The sequence below is a fragment of the Ahaetulla prasina genome, chromosome 1, assembly GCF_028640845.1.
Source record: "Ahaetulla prasina isolate Xishuangbanna chromosome 1, ASM2864084v1, whole genome shotgun sequence".
Lineage (NCBI taxonomy): Eukaryota > Metazoa > Chordata > Lepidosauria > Squamata > Colubridae > Ahaetulla > Ahaetulla prasina.
The window spans coordinates 68,113,317-68,124,399 of NC_080539.1; positions in this window are offsets into that span (position 1 = coordinate 68,113,317).

The window sequence follows — 11,083 nt, forward strand, 5'->3', positions numbered from 1 at the left end:
CTTGTCATATCCTACTTTTACAACCCTTAAGTGAGACTATGGAAACCTCATTCCTGTTCTATCATGCTTGTTGTTCTTTATAGATGTCCACATACCAAAAGATTCTTTCTCCAATTGTCTTTGTCCTTAATTTCTTTCCAATTATTTCCCAGCCAGGGGTCCTACAACCTATATGGTTAACCTTAGTAGTAGAGAACATCGAGCATCTATTTTCTGAGAACATGAAAGGTTAGTTATCTTTTTTTTCCCTTTAAAATGTTCATTGTGTTTCTGTCCAGAACATTTTAATCCAAGTGTACGTGCAACAGCCAACTGTCTAGCAGGAAATCTGTGTTCATTTTTCCATGTCTTAAATAAAAGATCTCAAGAAGCATTGCACATACAGGTAGGCTCCACATACTTGTTATTCGTTATGTTATTATGTAACATAATATTACTAAAACTATATGCAATCACATATGTTCACAGTAGTATGCACGTGACGATATGAGAGAATGCACATTTGCATCTGCACCCTATAGTTAAGACTCTGATTCTGTCCCACAGAATGAGATAGGGCTAAGATATTCAGAGTGCAACTATGGAATGTTTACAGCCCTGCTGTTGGATTTGTGGCCTCTTCAAGTACTGGTTTACTCCAAGGCTTCCACTGGGTTTTTTCCAGCTCCTAACAGTTTTTAAGTAATATTTAATGTTGTAGCTACCTCAATCATGAACAGGACTTGGCAAAGGATTTCCCTTTAATTTTTCCTTGAGAATTTCAAGCATAATTCAAGAAACCTTTAATTTGGGTTCAAACAAAAATGATATATTTAACTAATGGAACTTTATGACAGCCTCAAGAAACTCTTCTTTATATTAAATTTGCCCTGTAATTTTTTTGCAGCTGTTTGAGGAATTAGGGACAATAATCAAAAACAAAATGGTGAGATATACAGAACTATTAGACATAAAAGGAGAATTAAAATCAGTACAAAATCTGAAAAAACAAGGATTAAATTTTGAATGGTGGCCATACTTACAAATTAAAATTAGATTTAAAAAAGATAAGGAACAATATGGCATAAACAAGGAACAATTGGAATTGGATAAAATATTATTATGATTGGGGAGAAAAATGACTACAAATATTTATAGCTTTCTATTAAGATATAAAATGGAAGAAGAAACAGTGAAAGAAAAACAATAAGTTGGGCTAGGAATTTGAGACACACTATAGAATTGGAAAAATGGGAAAAATTGTGGGGAAAAAATTATAAATTGATGATGGCGGTAACATATAAAGAAAACATCTATAAAATGTTTTATAGATGGCATTTAGCACCAGCAAGATTGGCAAAAATGTTCCCAAACGTATCACCTAAATGTTGGAGATGCGGCCATAAATTAGGAACATACTACCATATGTGGTGGAGGTGCCCCAATGTTAAAAAATTCTGGTATAAAATTGAGAGGTGGCTAGAAGAGATTACACTCCAAAGGATTGATTTCAAACCAGAGCTGTTTCTCTTAGGAATAATAGATATGAAAATGGAGAAAAGTTTGTATTACATAATATTGCACATACTAATGGTAGCCAGAATCACACTTGCACAATACCCTAATACACCACTTGAAGAAACAGTAATTAAAAAGATCCTTGAATGTGCAGAAATGGATAAAATGACAATGGAGATTAAGGAAAGAGATGATTCAGACTATTATAAAGTGTGGAATAGATTCTATATGTGGCTAGAAAATAGAAATCAAAATAAGAAATAAGTTTGTGAATTGAATTTTGATTATTATTTATTTATTTATTTATTTAATTTAATTTTTATACCGCCCTTCTCCCGAAGGACTCAGGGCGGTGTACAGGCAAGATAAAAACCAACAATACAAATATACAAGTTAAAATACCCTTTAAAAAACTTATTTAACATAGCCCAAAGTTAAAAAATTGCCATCAGTTAAAACCCCATTTAAAATTAATAAAATTCCCCTTATTAAAATCCAAATTTAAGCCAGCCCCGCGCAAATAAAAAGATGGGTCTTCAGTTCGCGACGGAATGTCCGAAGGTCAGGTATTTGACGTAAACCCGGGGGAAGCTCGTTCCAGAGTGTGGGAGCCCCCACAGAGAAGGCCCTTCCCCGGGGGGCCGCCAGCCGACATTGTTTGGCGGACGGCACCCTGAGAAGTCCCTCTCTATGGGAGCGTACGGGTCGGTGGGAGGCGTGTGGTAACAGCAGGCGGTCCCGTAAGTACCCAGGTCCTAAGCCATGGAGCGCTTTAAAGGTCGTCACCAACACCTTAAAGCGCACTCGAAGGCCACAGGCAGCCAGTGCAGTCTGCGCGGGAGGCGGTGTTACATGGGAGCTACGCGTAGCTCCCTCTATCACCAGCGCAGCTGCATTCTGGACTAACTGAAGCCTCCGAGTGCACTTCAAGGAGCCCCATGTAGAGAGCATTACAATAATCCAAGCGAGAGGTAGCAGGCGCATGAGTGACCGTGCATAAGGCATCCCGATCAAGGAAGGCGCAACTGCGAACCAGGCGAACCTGGTGGAAGGCCCCCTGGAGCGGCCGTCAAATGATCTTCAAGCGACAGCCGATCATCCAGGAGGACACCTAAGTTGCGCACCCTATCCTTTGGGGCCAATAACTGCCTCCGACAGCCAGCTGCGGCTGCAGCTGACTGAATCGGGATGCCGGCATCCACAGCCACTCCGTCTTGGAGGATTAAGCTTGAGCCTGTTTCTCCCCATCCAGACCCGTACGGCTTCCAAACACCGGGACAGCACTTCAACAACTTCATTGGGGTGGCCGGGGTGGAAAAATACAGCTGGGTATCGTCAGCGTACTGCTGGTATCTCACCCGAAACCACTGATGATCTCACCCAGCGGCTTCATGTAGATGTTGAACAACAGGCGAGAGAATCGACCCTGTGGGACCCCACAAGTGAGGCCCCTCGCGGTCGACCTCTGCCCCCGTCAACACCGTCTGCGTCCGGTCGGAGAGATAGGAGGAGAACCACCGATATCGGTGCCTCCACTCCCAATCCCCAGCCGGGCGCAGCAGGATACCATGGTCGATGGTATCGAGCGCGCCGAGAGGTCTAATAGGACCAGGGCAGAGGAATAACCCCTGTCCCTGGCCCTCCAGAGATCATCAACCAATGCGACCAAAGCTGTCTCCGTGCTGTATCCGGCGTGGAAGCCGGACTGGAGCAGGTCTAGATAGACATCTTCATCCAGGTATTGGGGTAGCTGTCGCGCCACGGCACTCTCTACAACCTTCGCAACAAAGCGAAGGTTGGAGACTGGACGATAATTACCCAAAATAGCTGGGTCAGGAGGGCTTCTTAAGGAGGGTCTCACCACCGCCTCTTTCAAGGCGGCAGGAAAACCCTTCCAATAAAGCGTTGATAATCCTCTGGAGCCAGCCTCGTGTCACCGCCTGAGTGGCCAGTACCAGCCAGGAAGGACACGGGTCCAGTAAACATGTCGTGCCGTGAAGCCTCCCCAACAACCTGTCGACGTCCTCGGGAGCCACAGGGTCAAACTCATCCCAAATGAGCTCAACAAGACGTGCCTCCTCTCCCTCGCTTGGATCATCCCAAATTCGGTCCAGACCGTCCCTCAGCTGAGCGATTTTATCGTATAGATAACCGCTAAACTCCTCGGCTCGTCCCTGCAAGGTCATCCGCACCTCCTGATGTAGGAGAGGCGGGTCACCCAAACAGGGCGGCGGGCGGTTATCTGCCGGCGCAATGAGGGTGGGCGTAGGGCGCCTCGCTTCCCTCATTGCCACTAGGTAGGTCCTAGAATAGGACCTAACTAGTGTCGATCAACCGGGCGACTGGACCTCCAGGTGCTCTCCAGGCGTCTTCTTGGCGTTTCATCTCCCTCAGCCTCGGAGTACCAAGGGGCCGGACGAGATCTCGCGGGTCAGAGGCCGCAAAGGCACGACACGGTCCAAGGCCCCGGCCGCGGCCTGTTCCCAGGCCACGACCAGTTCTTCAGCCGTGCCGTGGGCCAGATCCTCAGGGAATGGCCCAAGCTCCGTCAGGAACCTCTCAGGGTCCATCAGGCGCCTGGGACGGAACCACCGTATAGGTTCCGTCTCCCTGCGGTGGTGAATGGCGGTCCGGAAATCTAGGCGAAGGAGAAAATGATCCGACCATGACATTGGTTCTGTTACTAAATCATCTAACACCAGATCATTAAGCCACTGTCCAGAGATATAAATCAGATCCAGCGTGCCTCCCCCCGTGTGCGTAGGGCCATCATTTACTCGAATCAGGTCCAAGGCCGTCATGGAAGCCTGGAACTCCCGAGCTGCCGTTGATAACAAGCCAACTGATGGCAGGTTAAAATCCCCCATGACTATAAGTCTGGGGGTCTCAACCGCCACAGCAGCGAGTACCTCCAACAGCTCAGGCAGGGCTGTGGTCACGCAGCAAGGAGCCAGGTACGCGATCACCAAGCCCAACTGATTCCTATAGCCCCACCGCACATAGAGGGATTCACAGCCGGCAATCTGAGGAACAGTGGTCTCCCTCGGCTCTAGATCCTCCTTAATGACAACCGCCACCCCCCCACCCCTACCTTGGACCCTCGGCTGATGAAATGCTCGGAAACCTGGAGGGCACATCTCGACAAGGGGGACCCCCCCCTCTGGGCCCAACCAGGTCTCCGTGATGCCCATAAGGTCCGCGGACTCCCCCTGAATAAGATCACAAATCAGGGGGGCCTTATTAACCACGGACCGAGCATTACATAACATCAGCCGAAGATCCAAGCTCTGAGGATCATGGCCACCCGGGGAACGGGTCGGGACTGAGGGGCCGGAGCACGCGATCGCTCGCAGACATCGAACGCGTGCTCCCTCAACTCGGTACGGCCCCTCCCCCCCGCCATATCTGCCTCTCCCACTTACCGTACAGATCGAACAACCCACTAAACCTGGAACGTCCTCCCCCCCTGCCTTCAGACTAGATGGGATAGTGTCGCGAACTAGCACAGGGGCTGGATCCCTCCCCGACGGGTTCTCACCCCCACCCGCCACATCCCTCCCCCCCCTTAAAAAACCCTTATTTAAAAAACTATTTAAAAAGCCCCACAACTTCTTCTTAGCCGCATGCCACCTCTCTGGGTCCCAAGACCCTTCGTTAAGGTAAGCCCTCGGTAATTTGGAGGGCCATTCCTGCCAGGCGGGGGAACCTCGCAGTCGTAGTAGTTCGGCAAACGAGTATCTCATGGGAAATAGTCAATAAATAGCGAAAAGATGTCCATCCCTGACTGGCGGAGATGTTCCGGTCATACCAATAGATCGTTGGACCTAATATTAGTCATATTACTAGCCACTCAGGCTACAATATTGGTCATAGTCCGTAGAAAATCCAAAGGGTCCAGAAGCAACCAAGGCCGAAAATCCGGTTCCGATCGAATGACCTCCCTCTCGGAGGTTGGCATAATAGCCTCCCCTTGGTTGTTTCCTCGGCTACGAAGATGGAAAAGTCAATAGCCGGAATAAAAGTCTCCCTCGGATTCCCGGCCGCGTACCACCGGGACAAACCCGTGTGGTACGATAATCGGGACGAAATTATGCCGCCAGTGCCGTCAGTGCCGTCAATGCCGTCCATACCGCTGTCCATATCACCACCCACCAGCCGCGAGTTTTTTTTTCCGCTGGGCCCAATATGGCTCCAGTGCGCCGCTGTGCCGCTGTTGTAAATGCCTAGGCCAAGCCACCTCTCAGTTGCCGATGGGGAAAAAACAACCCAAGAAAGATGTAAGCCGTAGATGACTTGCGGCATTTAGACAAGCCATTAGTAGGCAGGCCATGGCAAAAAGTCAGCAGTGGGGGGAAAAGATGTTCCGGGCCTTGAAGGGAGGAAGGAAGGAAGGTAGGGGGAGGGGCAATAATCATGCCCGTACAGGCCCCACTCCAGCCGCCGATGTTACTTGCGGTCCAACTCGATCCAACACCCAAGCCCCAGCATACCACCATCGATGTCCTCCATCCTCTGTCCTCCATCGAGGTTTGGCACGCTCCCCAGCTGTCGATGACATCCGCGGCCGAAACGGCCGACAAACAGCTGAGTCAGGCTGGGCGTCTCCTCGCACCCCCCCCAACATGGCCGCCGCCCTCCGCTGCTGTTAAGGACTTCGGCTCCGTACTCAGCAGCCGAGAGCTCAATGAGGTCCAAAGACCTCGCTCTCGGCTGCCGGAAGAATCGCATACCCGGAGCCGGGAACCAAGCAGCGAGGCGGCCGACGGAGCGGCATTGCGGCCAAAGGACACTCAGCCGCCGTCTCCACGAAGCCTCAGAACGCCGCCATAACGCGCATGCGCAGAAGAAGAAAAAGATTAACTGAAAACCAAAAGTATTGAATATTGGCAAAGGTAAAATTCCAATTATGTAAATAAATAGGGTGCAAATATATATAACAATTTTGGTTATAAGAATTGTCAAGGTGGCTATATAAGACTAAAGGATTAAATAGAAGAATTGAATGTAAAAGCAAAGATAATTGTTGATGCAGAAAGTTGTAAAAATATTATATAATGTTGTTACTTATGTTTTGTATACATTTGGTGTTTGTGTATGTTTTCTATCTTTCCTGTTTTTCTTCTTTTTTCATTTTTGTCTTTTTCTGTTATTTCTTTGGTTTTAAAAGTGTAAAATATTCAATAAAAATTATTTTTAAAAAAAACCAGCAGTCAGCACGGGTTTGTTAAAAACAGATCATGCCAAACCAATCTTATTTCATTCTTCAACATAGTGACTAAATTAGTAGGCCAGTGAAATACTGTCGACATAATATACTTAGACTTCAGCAAGGCATTCGACAAAGTAGACCACAATCTACCGGTACATCTTCATAAGCTAGGAAAAAGTGGTATAGATAGCTCCATCACAACTGGCTGACAAACCGTACTCAACGAGTAGTCCTTAATGGGTCTAAGTGTACATGGAGAGAAGTAAGCAATGGGGTGCCACAAGGTTCCATCTTAGGCCCAGTACTCTTCAATATCTTCATAAATGACTTAGATGAGGGAATAGAAGGGGAACTCACCAAATTTGCAGATGATACTAAGCTGGCAGGAATAGCTAACATTCTAGAAGATAGGCTCAAGATCCAGATGGATCTTGACAGACTTGAACACTGGGCCCTATCTAACAAAATGAAACTCAATGTAGATAAAAGTAAAGTTTTACGCTTAGGTAAGAAAAACCAAAAGCACACATATAAACTGGGGGAAACCAGGCTTAATAGCAGTGACTGTGAGAGGGATTTGGAGTCTTAGTGGACAATCAGCTAAATATGAGCCAGCAGTGTGAAGCGGCAGCTAAAAGAGCCATTTAATCCTAATTTGCATTAACGGAGTGATACAATCAAGATCAAGTGAGGTACTAAAACCACTCTCTAAAGCCCTAGTAAGACCACACCTAGAATACTGCATCCAGTTTTGGTCACCACACTATAAAAAAGATGTTGAGAAAAAGTGCAGAGGAGAGCAACCAGAATGATTAGGGGACTGGAGACTAAAACATATGAAGAACGGTTACATGAACTGGGCATGGCTAGTCTAGTAAAGAGAAGGGCCTCGGAGACATGATAACAATGTTCCAATATTTAAGGGGCTGCCACAGAGAGGAGGGGGTCAAGCTGTTTTCCAAAGCACCTGAAGGCCAGACAAGGAATAATGGATGGAAACTGACCAAAGAGAGATTCAACCTAGAAATGAGGAGGAACTTTCTGCCTGTGAGAACAATCAACCAATGGAACAGCTTGCCTTTGGAAGTTGTGGGAGCTTCACCACATGAGACTTTCAAGAAAAGATTGAACTGCCATTTGTCAGAAATGGTATAGGGTCTCCTGCTTGAGCAGGGGGTTGGACTAGATGATCTATGACCCTTCCAACTCTGTTAATCTGTTAAATGACCTCTTTATACTTATATTTCATGATTCTACCTTTCCCCCCCTCCCAAAGTGTGTGCACTACTAAACAGTTTTCCTCCAAATGAATAATCAATTAGTCTTTCTTGATGGATATATGGGATGCAAAATGTCTTCTCATTAAACATTTCCATAAATTTTAATAGCTGTTGTTGATCAAAAACAAATAGGCCACATCACAATAAACAAAATCACATTCCCAGTTAAAACAACAACAAAACAATTCATTTTGATTCAGCTACAGAGGATTGGTGTATGTGATTTCAGGGGAAAAAAACTCCAGCAGATCGAAGACAATGATGGGAATATGTACCCCATAATACCATTAAAGAGCCATCATCTGAGATTTTTATGAACAAGATGTATAAAAGCTTTAGACATTGGTAAACAGTTGTTGAATTCTCCATATCTTTAGCTGGATTAGCTTTGCATCAAACTCCTTTTGAAATAGGCTTAAGAAACATTGTGCTCTGCATGGAGAGAGAGGTAAATCAGATACATAATTAATTAGACACTTGGTGAAGTGAAGTTCAAGAAAGTTGGCCTGCTGAATGAGATGTAACTGCTCACTGGTATACATATTGGCTGAGTAAACTATTAAACTTAAAGTATTAGAAAGCAGAAGGATGTGCTGCCTGCAGGACTTCCAGGGAAGAAATGGTGAACTGAAGACAGTTCCATTGAAAGTGGAACCAATTACCTCAGTGGAATGAAATCCAGCAAGTAGATCTGCTCTTTATCACTCCTCTCTGGAAAAGGAGAGGACTTGAGATTGTACACAAAAACTCCCCACTTTTGCTACTTGTAATGAGACCATAAGACTATTGGCAGGTTTAGAGCTGTGAGGGAAGAGGGACTGACCATGTTGATAAAATTGTGACTGGCACCTTTGAAAGGGCGCTAAATTCTCATACTTTCTTTTTAAAGCAAGTGTAGTAATTACTTGTTAATTGTCTTTCAGCTATTACAAACCTTTGGATCAACAGGTTTTACAGTATTGGATAAGTTTCTTTCAATCCTTAGCAAAAGACATTTTAAATGCAAGTTTAAGGATTTGAAAAATACTTTTGGAATAAACAGCAAAACTTTGATTTTGGGGAAGTTAAAAATGGACTAAATATCCAGATGGATTGAAAATAAGATTTTGGAATTATAAAAATCCTTCCTGTGAGAAAATGCTTTGGTTTTAAATTATCTTTTTTAAAAAATGTGATAAGATTTTGTATATTGGACACTAGAGGGAACCAGGGGGAATTAAGGATTACAATTAAAGGAGAATAAATTTTACTTAGTAATGCAGAATGGAGCAAAATATTTTTAACATTGGGCATGTTGAAGGACATTTTTTGGACACAGAAGTTAATTTTAAGAATGCTTGCCTATCTATAGATCTATCTATCTATCTGTCTGTCTGTCTGTCTGTCTATCTATAGACTATGTTTCAAAAATGTTATCAAAGACAAACAAATTTTATGAGTCAAGATGAAGGTGGATTTAAAAATGACAGGCTACAAGAATGATATGGAAAAAAGATGGATTTGCAAAAGAAACTCAGCAGATATCTTAACCGGATTTTTACAGCCTAAATATAATAGAGAGAAAGTTTCCCCATGAGTTCAATGGAACAAATATCAAGATAGCATCTCTACTTTTTGCAGTCATATTCACCCATCCAATTTCACCTATTTGGAGTTATTTGGAGTAAAATATGACTTTGTTTTCTACCCATTTACTGCTCTTAAACCTTCTCCCAAACTTATTGAAAACTTCAGTTGGTGTCAGGCTTCTCTCAGTTGATAATTGAACTAGAAGCCTGAAAGACACAGCTCTATCTTAAATTGTTTCTTGTGACAATGAGAAAAGCTGTTAAAGAAATCCGGTAATTGCCAAGTGAAAAATACAAACACTGTTTAGAGCAGAAGTAACATCATCATCACTTATTCATGAGAAGCACGGTTCAATTGTTAAACCTCTTTCTCCCGCCTGAGAGTTATAATGGGCCAAGAACTCACGCTTTGAGGCAAGACAAGTGGTAGACACTTCTGTGCATTATTATTGTAATAGCCTTGACTATTTTCAGATTGTTTGTTCTGACCTCAGCAAAACTAACCCATCTCTTTAGTTGCCACTGTTTATAATTTGAATTAACTCGAAAGATGCACGTGTTATCTTTTTACACACGTAAAAAGTTATCTATTTGGATAATAGATGAAATGCATCTATAGCAGAGTTTCCCAACCTTGACAACTTTAAGAAAGATGCACTTCAACTCCCCAGAATTCTCCAGCCAGCATGGCTGAGGAATTCTGGGAGTTGAAGTCCACCTTTCTAAAAATTGCTAAGGTTGGGAAGCACCGATCTAGAGTGGATGGACAGAAATGAACTGGTTGAATAACTGGTAGAAAACAAACATTTGGTAATGCGTGTATGTCCAAAATGCTACTATTGTCATTTGTAATCTGAAAATTAGATCTGATTTTGATGGTTTCCATTTTGGGCCTCCTTTAAATTTTCTTTAAGTATTTTGATATATAAAAGGACAGAGAAAGCTATTTTAACCTTGAATACTTTAGACATTTAAAATTAATTTGTCTGAAATGTTATAGAGTCTTCTGCTTGAGGAGGGGGCTGGATTAGAAGACGTCCAAGCCCTTCCAACTCTATTCTGATTGATTGATTGATTGATTGATTGATTGATATGTTAATAGTAAGCTCAAAAGTCAAGAGTGGAAAATAATTTCTTAATTTCTCTTAAACACCATTCTGGAATATTTGTCTGGAATTATAATCTTAGTTCTCTACATTTACCATTTGTCATCAACATTGCTCTTTCCTTTTTGTCAATGCATTGGATTAGCCTTTTAACTCATTTACACAAAATTGGAGACAGGGTTGAAGAAGGAATTGGTTATGGTTTCTAGACATTTCCCAAGAAATACAAAATTAGATTTTCTTTCACTTCTTGTTGTTTTTCCTTCTGGTTGTTAAAGACGACATGTCAGAAGAAAAGATGAATGTTTAGAAAACAGTAAGTACCTCATGGTTCCATGTACACAAGCAAACAAAACTATATAAGGATTTTTACTTAGAACTACGCAGACAACTTAGAACTAACTTAGAACATCGCACATGCGA